This window comes from Cupressus sempervirens, chromosome 9 (genome assembly GCF_028749045.1).
Source record: "Cupressus sempervirens isolate cs-2001-9-10 chromosome 9, ASM2874904v1, whole genome shotgun sequence".
NCBI lineage: Eukaryota > Viridiplantae > Streptophyta > Pinopsida > Cupressales > Cupressaceae > Cupressus > Cupressus sempervirens.
This window is the reverse complement of record NC_143126.1, coordinates 523,882,566-523,898,507: the sequence shown is the minus strand read 5'-3', so window position 1 is coordinate 523,898,507 and position 15,942 is coordinate 523,882,566. Positions and strand designations below refer to the sequence as shown.

The following is a 15,942-nucleotide window of genomic DNA, read 5'->3' as shown; positions in this document are numbered from 1 at the left end:
ATGAGTTAGAACACGTATGGACTTCACACATGAGTATTGGCTTAGTAACATAGACAAAATAATGATCAATATAAGGTGGTGGGCTATAGCTAGGTATTGGGTTTCATACCTCAATAGTGGTAAGTATTAAGGAAAAGGGAGATTGATTTCGAACTTAAGGGGAGTTTGACATTTCTTCAAAGACAACTTTGGATGAGGAGCTTAGATGATGCATATTGAGAGGGAGTTTGAAAGTCCTTGTGGAAAACCATATCATTTTAATGGGCCTACCTCCAATGTACATCATGAGGAAGTGATGACTTCTAATTTATTATCACTTGTATCTATAGAAGTTATTGATATGTGACGATCTTTTAATAACTTAACCTTCTATTGTGATAGACATTTTATGATGCTTGAAATAGATCATAATAGATTGTAAACTTGCATGGTGGATTGAGTTCCTTAAACAAACGATGGCCATCTATTATGATGGACATTTTTTGATGTCTAAGTACATCATGATAGATGATATCTTGCATGGTGGATTAAGTTCCTTAAACAAACCATGGCCTTCTATTGTGATAGGCATCATAGACATATCACAATAGAAGATCACTTGCATGGTTGATTAAGTTCCTTAAATAGACCATGGTTGTTCATATGGTAAGCATTATGAGAACGCATGTGCACATACCTTATGAACATTTTTTGATATGTAAATGTTGAATATCTTTTGATCAAAGATATTATTACATTAAATTAAGGTAATATATGGTCATGTGTTTATCCTCTCTCGCTAAGAGGGGGTGTTGATGTTGTAGCTTCAGTCAAATTGATTTGATCTTGACATATCTCTTCTACTCCTATTTATATAACTTGGATCTACATTTGAAAAACACATACCACAAAAATGACAGTGCCATCACATTTGTAGCAATCCCAAAAAACTAACAACTTTATGTTCATTTCTAGATTTTGATATTGTTTCTCTATCATATATGTATAGAATTAATCTCAAAGGATGTAGTTGGCTTGACGATATAACTTGTATTTCATCTTAACTTCTTTCAAAATATCAAAATCTAAGTACAAAATATAACAAGTTAAAAATTAAAACGTTCGGTCTCATGGTAAGGTTCTTAAACACACAATTGATGTGATGACTAGGTTAATATCTATTTTAAAACAACACCTTACTCCCAAGCAAAATTGAGTATAGATGAAAAATGAGGCAATATAGTAATTTACCAAATAATTGTTTGGATAATATGAAAAGCATAAAAATTTAATTAGTTTTAGTTAAAATAAGAGATATTATTAAATAGATGTCATATTTAAAAGATAATTTGTGAAAAGCTAATGTGAAAACATTAGTTGGTTTAAAAACTATTATATACAATACTCCATTGCAAAGAGTTATTAGTCTTTACAAAATTATAAACAACTTCAATATGTTTGAGCTTTGTTACTACTAGGAATTTGTGAAGCTTGTTAAAATTGTCAATGAAATAGTTGCTTAAGAATGTCAATATTTTTAACGCTCTTCATAACTTCACCAATAATAATCAAGCACATTAAATTATATTGGCTATTTGAACTACTTGGAGAAATGTGCAAAGTAAACTGATTATTATTACTATTGAGGATCCATAAGGCATACATTTCCCTTTCCATCAATAATTTGGAACGATTTAACAACATGCACTAAATTTTGAAACCCTTCAATTTTTTGTCATTTGGTACTTTGGGTTCATTTTGTAACTTTTAGTCATAACTTTAAATTACCATCTATGAAAAATCAAGAATTTTTTTCACAACCTTGTAACAGCTTAAGTAACTTTGTTTATTGAACTTGAGAACATGACGAGTGGGGAAATAGGTGCAACTTTTGACTATAAGTATGTGTGACCAATTTGAAATTGTTTTTACAACATTCACACATTCAACGAGCTAGATAATGAGTCGAATACTAAAGTTTAAATGTTGGTTAGTCAAAAATTGGGCCAACAATTGGCTATAACTGGGAACACAAACTATAAAGGATGTAGCATGAATCTAGAGTCTCAACAAGATCATTAGTGTGTTATCCATGGGTAAAAGAATCATATAGGAGAGACAAGAAGAGGGACTAATTGAAGAAATTAAAGGCAAGGAAAAAATGGAACACGCGACAAAAACTTCTACCTGAGATATGTATAAGGTAGGTCTACCTATTGCAAGGGACTCAAAAATGGTCACACAAAGCTATTTACAAGTTGAGAAGAATAGGTTTGAATGAGAAGAAACAAATCCATAAATTAGATAACCTTCATATAATTTGTGACGCAAAGAAACTTACGCTAAATATATATGTCAAATATTGTCTTTGCATATTAGCTTCCTTATGTTCACCTAGAGAAAAACATTCATCTAAAAATAAAAGATTGATGTAGACACTATTGTCCTAGTGGAGGTCATTGCTTGAAGTTTCCAAACTCCGATCTAGAAAATAAATATCAAGCAAGCTAATTTCATTTTTACTCTTTGTTAGATCATCATTCTTGACTTCATTGTTGGTAATTCACATGAGCATTTCTTGATATAGGAGTGTCTACTTGGTCAAAATATTCAAAAATGTGGATTGACTTGAAGTTTGGATGCTCCACAAGACACAAATCATACTTCCATCAAGATAGGGACTTTTTTGACACCTTTATGGTTTTCATCTTCAACCTATTCAACAGCATCAATATAGTCAAATACATTATCTTGACCGACTTATTCTTCTTCATGGTACTTTTTATGAAATTTAAGAGTTTCATATTTTGCTTGTATGAAGGTTTAGAGAAGATTTATTAATGATTCATCTTCTTAACAAATTTTATTTTTTTATTAAGTGTGTATCTATAAGACTTTAAACAAAAGCATACTATAGTTTATTTCATTATATTCTATGAAATTTATATATACATTATAAAGGTAGGAAGCTTGCTTAACAAAATTAACATATTGTATTGTTGTTTAGGGGGACAACTCAAGTAGTAAATATCATGACATTTGTTTTCCTTTAATGTACTTAGATTGAATATATATATATATATATATATATATATCCTTATGCATAATGGAAGAGAAAAAAGAGAAAATGAAATGCTCCACCAATCCCCGGTTGACAACTATTGGTATTACGAGCAACAATCTCTCCCTTAAATACTTGTACGAATGTAACACAAATGTAGCTGCACTTATCCTTAACTACCACGCGTCCATGAACGATTCTACCATACGCTTCAATGCTCGATCGCATCAAGCTTATCAACAGAAGTTTAATTCTCCTCTCGTGAGGATTTTACTTCCTTGAAACACAAGAACAGATCTGTTTGCGTCGCATTATTTCCTGTGAATCGTGGTTTTGTGAAATGAGAACACTCTAGTTTTATTTTATTGTTGAGCAGAAAGACGCAGCAATGGTCTGAAGGGGACATATATTTATCCCACACGTAGCAGGAAGCTAATTAAGACGACGTTTAAGTATAGGAACTTTGACCATACTATGTGTCGAGCTCGGTAGCGTGGGCTTGTAACCCGAGTGGGGACGCACAAGATGGAGGAACAGGTTGGATTTGGTCGGAAGGAGGGAGAAACGCGTGGCATATGACTGTGGCGCGCCCTGCTCCAAGTAGAGAGTTGCTGTCAGGCCATCCTTCGAAGGAGGGATGCGTTCTGTCTGGCAGCGTAAGGCGGAGGGGACCGCGTGAGGCTGGTTTCACAGAGCAACGATTACCTCCCGCTCCCTACAGTGGAAGGACTACGCGCCGCTTGCCCCTCTCTCCCACTCATCCTCCCGGCCTGCTCATCCTCGAACCCCCACCTTTTGCTATTAAATTTCCATGTTCCACTGTTTGAATTCCATTGTTCTCGTCATAGATAGAAATAGAAAAAGACGAATTTCATTGTTCCATTGTGGTTTTTTTAATCTAACATAGAAATAGAAGTCGTTTACAATTCGTTTGTTTTATTCTTTCTTATTTCATTGTTCTAATCTGACTTAGAAATAGAAAAAATTCTTTCACAATTCATAATAGTAATAGTTTATTTTACTCTTTCTTTAAATCTAAATCAAAAGCTTTGAGCAAAATGCATTGTAATTAGTACATGTACCTTCTTCGATGAAATAATTTCTATACATGCATCATACTAATCTTCCTCACCTTCATAGTGTTCAATACAAATTTCATCATACAAATTTCTTTCCTCTTTAATCATTGAGCAAAATGCATTGTAATTAGTACATGTACCTTCTTCGATGCAATAATCTCCGTACATTCATCATACTAATCTTCCTCACCTTCATAGTGTTCAATACAAATTTCATCATATGGATTTCTTTCCTCTTTAATCATTGAGCAAAATGCATTGTAATTAGTACATGTACCTTCTTCGATGAAATAATCTCCATACATGCATCATACTTATCTTCCTCACCTTCATAGTGTTCAATACAAATTTCATCATACGGATTTCTTTCCTCTTTAATCATTCAGTGTGCATTTGTAGGGAAAAGTACTAGGTGGATTCGAAATCATGGGTTTACCAAAATGAGGAGAAACAAAAAACAATATTCATTGATAGTAGAGAGCACATTTCCACAATCCATAGATAAATTCTTAGAATATTTTTGGATTCAAATGTGTAAATGTTTTTGCATCAATGTTTCAGATAACACTCTCTGTGATCCATAATCAGAATAAGACAAAGAGAACATCATGGATCACAGAGTGTGATCTGAAACATTGATACAAAAATATTTACATAATTGAATCCAGAAACATTCTAAGAATATTCATTGAATGCATAATATCTAAATGATTGAATAATAAATAAAAATATTGGGCCTAAATTAATTAGAGTTGAGACATATGGATGTATTAGCGAAGATATTATTTTACACAATTTAGTATTTTAGCATCATAAAATTCCACCCCTTTGCAATTCTAGGTTATCTAGGCCCTATTTTAGCATGTATGACCTCTCACATCTGGTTCCACTTGCCCAACTCGATTTTGCGTTTAATTCCAACCTCCTTTATCCAAATAGCACCTCGAGTTCCAAATTAAGGTCACATTGGGTGAAACAAGGTTCCTTGGGTGTCCCATTCCCAGAAACATGCCAATCAAGATGCAACATTCCCCAATGATCAAGCTCAAATAGTGCCTACTCAATGTCTACACTATTTTAGCCGGTATTTTATACCTGCACTGGATTTCATCAACTTTTACACACCACATTGTTGTGAGAGGTATTGTTGGAAGTAGAGGAGGTTGTTGGCACTAGGGGAGATCGTTGAAGTAGAAGATATGTTTTATTGATGATAGGTTTTGTAATTGGTGTCAGCATATATTCTGAGGTTGCAAACAAACTCAAATTATGTATGTTATGGATTATTGATTAGTACATGGATATGTTGTACCAAACTGGTACTTGGGGGGTTAATCGGTACTAAATTTCAAATTGGTTAGTTGAGATACCTTCTCAATTACTTTAAACTATACATTGATTAAGAAAGAAAAATAAAAATGAAAGAAACACAATAAAACCATATAAACTCACACAAGAAAGCATTCATCAATGACACATGAGTTTTGTACATGTAAATCCTCAATGAGAGAATAAAAAACATAGTGGTGACAATATATCCACTAGCCTTTATATTCTGAGGTTGCAAACAAACTCAAATTATGTATGTTATAGGTTATTGATCACTACAATATGGATATGTTGTACCAAACCGGTACTGGGGGGATTAGTCAGTACTAACTTTCAAATTGGTTGGTTGAGCTACCTTTTTCAATTACTTTAAACTCCACATTGATTAAGAAAGAAAAATAAAAATGAAAGAAACACAATAAAACCATATAAACTCACACAAGAAAGCATACATCAATGATAAATGAGTTTTGTACGTGTAAACCCTCGATGAGAGAATTAAAAAACATACCGGGAGTAACATACCCACTAGCCTTTATATTTTGAGGTTGCAAAAAACTCAAATTATGTATTTTATAGGTTACTGATAAGTACAATATGGATATATTGTATTGAACCGGTACTAGGGGGATTAGTCGGTACTAACTTTCAAATTGGTTAGTTGAGCTACCTTTTCAATTACTTTAAACTCCACATTGATTAAGGAAAAAAATTTAAATGAAAGAAACACAATAAAACAATATAAACTCACACAAGAAAGCATACATCAATGACACATGAATTTTATACATGTAAACCCTCAATGAGAGAATAAAAAACATAAAGAATAGAAGATTGTCATATTAGAGGCTACAACTGTTCTTTTTGAGAATGCATTCAGTTATGAATATTGATAACCTATGAGGATTACAAAAGCCTGTTCAGACTATCCTATGAGATAATAAGATAAGATCAGATCAGATAATATTATTAATGTCCAACAAAAGACCACAACAAGGGTCTATGGGACTGGAAGCTTACATCAAGAAAATAACAGACAAACGAAGCACCAAACAATGACCACAAAAGAACAAGAACAAAAAAAAAAAAAACAAAGAAGAAGACGAAAGCAAGAGACATCATGGGAAAGATTAGTTATCCATCCTTGTAGATAAAAAGTCTAACAATGACTTATTAGCTCGGCTACCAGAGGCCCTGTGATGAAGCTAAGTGCTACAAGAGGAGTGTCATTGGTGACGAGGTCCCTTGCGAGGTCTCACAGATCTGGAATCGCCCATATTAGGGAGACTGTACAGATGCTTCACACCCCGAACCGAAGTTAAGGGCGAGAAGAAGGTCGTAATAAGTGGTGTCTAGGTCTGACTCCTAGGAAATGAAAGCTGTAAAGTATGATCATGAAGCTGCAAGGACTAACGAAGATAGAGCTCAATGCAACGTTGATCAATGTACCTAAAAAAATCCAAGAGGGATCTGCAATCTCTAAATAAATAGTAAAATCTCCCTCTAATCTTGTAGTATATGGGGCATCTGAAAAGAAAATGAGTCTCAGGTTCTGCCTTGTCTAAGGTACAAAGTGTGCACACCCAATCCTCTCTAGCAATATGGTGATCAACTTGGATCTAGAGTCTATGTGAGCCCACCCTGAAGGAGCCAAGGGAGATACGTAGGGCATGTGTCCAATATCTGTGTAAGTACTCAAGGAAAAAAAAATCCCATCTCGAATATCTAAGAAGTGCTCGGCATAGAAAGCCATCCTCGAACGTAGTCCCCCTAGAGGATCCACCCAAGTCTGTATGATATACTACCTATAGATGTCAAGTATGACATGTCTGTTCAACTTCTGCCAAGAGGGGAGTAGATGAGCAGGAGCATCTAATGAGAATTGGTATGGAGGGAGATGGCCGATGTCGATCCCAACTAAACTCAGCAAGATAGTAGCTTGAGCATACCAACAACAGGCTCTAGTAGCTAGATTGAAGTCTACAATAGCAACTGAGGAGCAATAGGCTAAGTAAGGGTATATGTGTTGGCCTTCAATCGAGTCTGCAAAACCACGAAGATGGTGGAGAAACCAAATTAGGTAAAAAATGGTTGCAAACCTAAATGAGTGAGCTCCAAACTCAACCAAAATAATACTGTGGGGGGTAGATCTATGACATCTAATAATCCAATGGAGGAGCAGAGTCTAGGTATGCTACATCATGGCCCAATCCGAGTCTAAAAGGGAAGGACCCTAAACCACCGCACCATAGAGCAACATGGGTCTTACTAAGGAATCTAGGAGGGATAGCTTAGATTGTGTGTCCTGAAAGTGGTGTATGAAGCACTGTCTCTTGAGCATGGCAAGGGAACCCAACCCTTTACTTATCCGAGGTTGAATGGTTGGTCTCAAGTTGAAATAAGATCCAGAAAACTTAACCCCAAGGTATGTGTAAGATGATGTAATCTCAACTTCTCGACCTTGGAAGTGAAAATGGAGATGTGAGGTCTTCAAACCATTGGAGACCGTAACACGAGTCTTCTCAAGGTTCATGACCAGCTTTCTCATATCACAAAAAGATGCAAGTCTATCCAAAATCCTTTGAAGCTCTTCAAGAGAAGACACAAGAAGAACCACATCATTAGCAAAGAGAAGGATGGAGATCAATACCTGGTGTAGATGACAACCATCACTTGGAAGTGAGGAGTCACTGAGAAAAGCCTCAAGCTCATCAATGTAGATCCTAAACAAGGTGGGCGAGAGAGGGCATCCCTACTTCACCCCAATGGTGCTCTAGATAGGGTCAGAGAAGCCCTCTATGGTCCCGAGTCTACCAATCACTATCTCATATAACCTCATGATAGCCATCAATAAGATCTTAGAAATACCAATATCTCTCAGTCTCAAAAAAGAGCTGCTTTGGGGATGGAATCAAAAGCCTTACAAAAATCCACAAAATAGTAGTAGACTTTCTTCAAGTGGTGTTGAGCCTCCTCAATAATAGCCTGTACTGTAAAGATATGATTCATGGTTTGGTAGTTTTCCCTAAATCCTTCTTGACCCTTAGCCCTTCAATTCCTCCTACCGAGCTTACTAGATACAATAGTATTCAATGCTATAGCATAAAGTTTGGCAAATGTATGCCCAATCATGATGGTTCTATAGTTTTCGGGATCAAAGGTTAGCCCAGACTTATGGATTGGGTGAATAACGTGTCTCAACCAAGATTATGGAAAACCAAAACATACCACTCTATTAAAGAGTTTAGAGAGATAAGGGCCCAGGATCATGGTGTCGAGCTTGAAGAGCTCAGCCTAAAAGCCCTCCTCATCAGCTACCCTACTACATCTCATAAGTTTGATGGCCTCGTAAATGTTGGAGGTGGAGATAAAGTGACAATGGGGGAATGAGCTCGGAAGGGGAGCGAACTGACTTGGGATATCATACAACATGGAGACATGAGAGGCAAGGAAGCAAAGGTCAAGGGTGGACTGGGGTTGGCTATGCTGAGGGAACATGATGCGCCAAAACAACTTGGGATACTGAATAAGTGTGTCACGAAGGGATCTGCCTTGTGAAGCAATAAATAATCGCTTCTTATGGCGAAGAAAGCATTTGTAGGAGAGTCGTAAATTGGTGAAAGTGGGGGAATGAGTATCAAAAGGCAAGCATAAAGAGAAATGGAAGATTTTACATGCCTCATCAAACCACTGGTTCATGGGACAAGTATTCTGTTGAACGAATCTGGGAGTGTTGGGAAAGGAGTGGTGAGGGATGAGAGGATTTACAATATTCCTTCTAGGAGGTACCTTTTAAAAGGTTTTACAAATGCTTGCTAATGAAGCATGTCTAGTTAAGAGCTTACAAAATAGACACAATGGTGAGAAAGAAAACTATAATAGTTGATCTAATAATGACACAACTTTCCTTGTGGATCTATTGCATATACCTTGAAGATCTCTTGATCTCCTCTTCCATTTTTGGCTTACCCTATGGACACTCTTGTGTCACCTTTATCTCTTGTTTGTTCTTCAACATCTCTTTTGATAATGATATTTTATTTTAATCTTAAATAGAAATTAATTCTCTTACGATTCATGCTAGTATTAGAAATAATAAATCCAAGCAATTTCCCACTATCTACCCCAGAGGCTCACTTGTGAGGATTCAACTGCATATTGTATCTTTATATCCATTCAAATATTTTTCTAAGGATATCAATATGATCTTCACGTTTAACTAATTTATCAAGAATTTCATCAACATAGTCCTAGAGGATCTTATGTATATAATCATGAAATATAAGAGTCATAGCGTATTGATAAGTTGCACCTGCATTCTTTAATCCAAATGTCATCATGACCCTACAAAGTGTTCCCTAAGGTGTTATAAATGTGGTCTTATATTGGTGTTCTAGGGCAATAAATATTTGATTATAACCAAAGGATCAGTTCATGAAAGAAAATAAACCATGTCCAACTATAGAATCCACTATCATGTCAATATTAATTAAAGGAAATCATCCTTCAAGGAAGCTTTATTTAAATCTTGAAAGTTAGTGCACATCAGAATCTTGTTTTCTCCCTTAAAAACAATAACAATATTTGATTTCCAAGGAGAATAATCAATAGAGCTAATGAAACCAACTCATCTAAGAGCTTTTCAATCTCTTATTTAACAAGAAGAGCAATTCTCATATTCATCTTGAAAATATTTTACTTGACAAGAGTAATATTTTATGCAAGAACAATATTGTGCTTCACAGTCTTAGGATCAATGCCAGGCTTATCGAAATAAGACCATGCAAATATCTTTTAATTCAATCAAGAGAATACTAAATTGTTCACATTCTTCTCGAGTCAAACATTTTCCAATTTTAATCACTATTTGAAAATCGACCAAGTCCATTTGAACATCAATGATTTATGTTATAATCAAATTACTTTTTATAGAACCTTCAATTGGTAAATTGTCATCATATGTGTTATTGAAAGTCATGTTTTCCCCAAAGTAACCATTAGCATTTAAATAATATCTCCATCACTTCTTATTATGAAAAAAAGGAATATTATCATAGAATCGTAGAAATTCCATTGGAGCATCATCATTGGGAAATAAATCCATTTCAATTTTCATGTCAAAATCCAAAAGATATCATGGGTTAATGAGTTTTAAAGGTCCATTGCAAATGTGATTAACATTGAATGGGAATAGGAAACATTATTAATAAGGATTGAACCTTTACCCATATGTATGTTTAGGAAATCCATTATCCAAAGGAACTTGTATACCTTGTTCAAATTTTCCGCAACCCTTACCATTCTATCCATATTTCTTTAGCGAAGTGTAACCAAGACCATAACAACCAACCATGTTCTTAGGAGTTAAAGCTGCTTCATAATTTTTTCTATCATAAAAATTAGGCTTTATTGTCTCCATAGTTTCTTCAGTCTAAAGCAGACACAGATATATTTTTCAGCTCACCCAAAAGTAGAGTAGATACTTTCTTCTTAGGTTCATCTCTTTTTTTCATGAAGTTTAAATATGACACTTTGTATTCCCTAATAAATGTAGAATTAAAATTTAGAGTACCTCAATCATCCTCAGAAAGGGAAGAATAGTTTTCATTCTTCATAGTTTTTTCTTTAGTTTCTGGTGTCTTAGGTTCTTGTGTAGAAGAACATTGAGCATATTTTGCATTTAAACAAGGGTTAGGTGTATCATCTGCATAAATTATATACATGAGATTTTGTAAAAAAATTGCACCTCCCAATTAAGTGTAGAAGGAAAAACATGCATAGAATGTAGCCAAGGTCTTCGTAAAAGAAGGTTATAATTCAACGTTCTAGGCATAACATTCATAGGGGTATCCAAGATTTTAGGACTAACATTGATGGGTAATGTAATAATGCCCAAAGAGTGTTTAGCAATGTTATCTTGAGGAAGCACAGTTGAGAAGGTGATGAAGAAACTATAATAGTAGGTTGAGGATTATTTTGAGTGCAATAAGCATGAGTAATGGAATATGGATAAAAAAAGTACCCTTAATAGTCATCTTAGGACAACTCTTAATAGTCATCAAAGGATTTCCATAGCATACACGAGGTGCATCAATATAATAAAAAAATGTGCAAAAAGGAATCCATACACATGACTTATCATAAAAATTATTCGAAAAATATGCAGAAGAGAGTGGAATAAGATCATGAGAAACCTCATCCAACACATTCTCCATACAGGAAAGATCTGATCTAGAGTATTATCCTTATGCACAATGAAGGTATCATCAAAGTAATCATAAAAGAAATCAAACATCTTGAAAGAAAACTAAATTCTATACAATGATTTTTTTGTATTTTTGGAATAAAGAAATACAAGAACATATGGGAGAGGAAATCTAATATGTATGAAATGTCTAATAAAATGCAATAATCAAACTCTAAAATCAAGATAGTAAATGTCAAATGTCGAGTTCACCAAAAATGTGTAGGGGGGATTTGAACCAAGGGAATTAACCTAAAGTTCATCACATAGCCTCACATCTCAAGAGGACAAGTTCAAGAAAAATGATTATTTCTAACCAATCTCCAAAGGTATTAAACTTTAGTAGGTCAATGCAATCCAAATGGTAATGGAGCACTAACTCAAACCTAGATCTAATGGTTATGAAAATAAGTAAAAGAATACACTTTTCCCTTGATATCCTAATTAGTTACTTTTAGATCTATGAAAAATATACAATATAAAATAACATGCATAAATGACAGAGATGGGTAAAAAAACTTATCTAAAAGGAGGATCAAATGTTTGAAACTGAATTTATTCTTGTTGTGATCTTATTGTAGATGAACATAGATGGATTTAGGCTTGAAACCACCAAATTTTCAAAACCCAAAATTCATTCAATAATTTGGAAAGGTCATCTTTCATGCAATGTCAACTTTCTCCTAAAGTAGGGGAGTAGTGCATCCCTAACCAACTATATCTGACCTTGATTTGGATTTTTCAATTTTGATAAATGATGAAGAGGGTGCTTATATTTGAAAATTATTGTTCCTTTGAAAATTATGATGAAGAGGTTGCTTATCTGACCTCTGCCACCTTTGCCTCTGCCCAATCTCCTTCCTACTCACATGGTTGCCCTGGCACCTGCCACATGGCACTGGTGCCACATCAATACATGTCATGTGTCAGGTGCCATGTTGGATTTTTTGCATCCATTGCCATGTGAATGCCACATGGAAATCTTTTTTTGTTGCAATGGCCCCTAGGCTTCCAATTTTAAAGTAGTAAAATGCTAATGTAAGCACTACATCATCACTCTTGCTTGCCCTTTAGGTCCTCTTTTGACATATTGTTTTTTTTGGTTGTATCTTGAGCATACAAAGGTCTTTTTTGATCCAAAAGAAGCATCAGAAAGTTGGATCCAAGACAGAGATAATGGTGTAGGAGTTTTTTAGTTTTGATGCAGTTTGGTTGCCTATTTGGGCAGTCAAAGCTGGGTGTTTATTTTTTCACTCCGGAGGGCATATCTTGAGCATCCCATCTCCATTTTTTTTAAAAATGTTGTATTTTTGGAAAGTTGGTTCAGTTCTCTTTCCAAAAATGTTGGTTTGTCTTCTAGATTCTGCTCCAAGATCTTTCTATTATGGTTTTTTATTTATTGCACTATGGTGGATATCTTGGGTGTTTTAGATCCAGGGATCATTTTCATGGCATGAGATTTATTCTTTTGGGTTGTACTATCTGTTGTAATAGCTCTTTTTCCTTTTTGATCATTGTTGATATCATTTGTAAGCATGTTTATGCAAATATGGTGAGATAAAGTGCCACTCCTTGCATTTTTAGGATCTTTCTCATCATTGTGACTTATTGTACTTGCACTACATTATAAAGTTCCATGGGGGGATAGTTGTTTTCCTTTTAGAGCCCTCTTTCTTTGTCAAGTGAGTGTCCCTTCCATGACATTAGCCCTATGATGTGTAGATGACACGTACCTTTATAGGTGTTTGTACCCCTTCCTCACTCTCGATGTTCTTGGTTCTTTTTGTCTTGTAGGAGTTATTGGCCTGCTTTCTCAGTTGCCTATCACCTCACCATTTTTTGCATTGTGGGGGGGTTCTTCTATTGTTTCTTATGCTTCCTTGGTTTGATTGATTGGCTCTTCAGGCTTTGGTGTTTCATGTCATTTGTATTTTCAAGTCCAGTTGTTTGCCTTTGTTTGCCTCACTTCGATGCAGATTATAGTCTTCTCTACCTGGTTAAGTTCTATCTCAGAGGAAGTTCTATAGATCAATAGTTTCTTTTTGACAAAGTTTGTGACTTCTTCATGCTTCATTGATGTTTCTTCGTGATCGCTCTTTGTTTCTATTTTCTAGAACATTCCTCTAGTTGGAGGCTTCTGTAATCCTTCACTAGGTTTTCAAATACCTCTTTTTGGAGTAGAGTTTTTTCCATTGGGTTTTCTCTATTTCTCCATTTCATAGAGATTTTGTTGTGCTTGGTACCTCATCAGGTCTTGTTGTTAGGACCCAAGTTTTCTTTTAGCATTGCATTGTAGTTTTCTTGCTCTTTATGCATTGTTGCTCATCTTAAGGGGGCATGTTAGAGAAAAAGGTTAATGTGATTTTTTTCCTCTAATAGTTAGGAGATTTGCAAAGATCTTTTAAGACCACTCTATTAAGAGATTTACCTTATCTCAATCTATTAAAACTGATTCAATACCTAATCCTTGATCTACTCTGATAAGTTGATGTTGGATCTCCTCTTTCCAATCTAGTTTGATTTCTTGATCTGATATATCTCTTTTTTCCTTCACTGCTTAAGTAGGTCACTTGCTCTATTTTGGAATTATAGAACTCTTTGCCTCTTCTACAATGTTCACACATTCACACTTGAATTGCATGAATAACATGTTTGCTCCCTTGTATCACCATACACTTCATCATACAAAACTAGGTCAAGTTCTACCCTATTTAAAGATTTTATCAAGAGTTTTATTGATGTGTCCTTATTTCATCTCTCCATCTAATTTGTTCATCACACAACATAGAGATTTGTGATCCACATCATAAAATGTGTAAAATTCTCTGTAACAAACTCCACAAGTATTAAATATTATGTCTATGTCAACCTAGAATGGTTTACCTCAAAGTTTGTATCATTCTTGACTTGAATGTAAATTTTGCATTGCTTGACACTTACTATTTCTGATACTCAGCACTCACTATATATGTTGCTAACACTCGGTCTCTACTATGCTTGGCACCTTCTATGTAACTTGGCTTCAATGTACTTGTACTTCTTAGTTAACATTAAACTCGGCTTACATTATAAATATTCGTCGATAATATACTTGCTTGGTTAGTATAAAGCTTAGTATACATGTTTATATATATAAGTTTATCTCATAACTCAACCTATGATGTAGTAGCCAAAGTACCTATTCACGACAATGCATTCTATAGAAAAAAAAACATATAGAAAAATATAGATGCAATAAACATGTTTTGGAACTCGCATATCTTCCATTAACCAATCTCTTTCTACATCATTTTATGGCTTCTTAAATAACTAAAAACTCTCTAAATTCAAAAAAATAGAAAATTACCTTTTTTTGGAAATTTTTAACAAATCTTCAATTTTGCCATTTTAGGTAACCTTCAAAATTAACTCCTAAAAAGCTGAAAATAAAACTGGACTTTCCTTAAGCTACAACAACTTGACCTGCCAACTAATATTTAAATTTGGAAATATCCATTTGAAGTTATTACAAATAAACACTCTAAAAAACACACAAAGATTATGATAATTGAGTTTTGGGGGTCTAAATGGATTTTCTGGGACCTAAAAAATAAATATTTCTACACAAAAGTTATGACTCCCAGAATTTGATGCATCATTCTCCCCTTCTTGAAAGAAATGCAACTCCTGCAAGTGGTTGTCTGTGAATTGCTCCAACATTGTTAGATCTAACTAGAAAACCACCCACTTAGATAATCATGTACTCTTTATTTCAGGTAACTCATCCCACTATATTAGGTATCTGTTATGCTGACCATGCCTTGTGGAGCTAGTCTACTTGTCAAGAATTTTGGCAATCTTTTCCTTCTTCTTATTGGGAAGGTGATGTTTCCAATCCACTCCCTGTACGTCATCTATATATGGAACATCTCCATGGAATGTGTATAGATCAGAAACATTAAAAATAGGGGAGATGTCAAGATTTGATGGTAAGCTAACCTCAAAAGCATTATCATTGATCTTTTTGATGATTTTGCAAGGTCTAATCTTTTTATACTTCAATTTATGATATGTGCCTATAGGAAACCATTCACACCTCAAGTAAACCATCACCAAGTCACCTGTAGAAAATTTTATTTTTATCTCCAAGTAGCATCTGCAACAATCTTGTAACTCACATTACTATCCTGTAACTTTTGTCTAATATCTTGTTGGAGCTTGTGAAGGTGTTCAACAAAAGAAACTCCATCATCACTAATTCTATCTCCCAA

The 15,942-nt window shown here is 34.6% G+C and overlaps 1 non-coding gene across 1 annotated transcript; it reads left to right on the top strand.

The window, feature by feature from the left end:
• Positions 1–3,518: 3,518 nt before the first annotated feature.
• Positions 3,519–3,836, top strand: LOC149539654 (signal recognition particle RNA). The gene has a single exon (XR_016356616.1).
• The last annotated feature ends 12,106 nt before the right edge of the window (positions 3,837–15,942 follow it).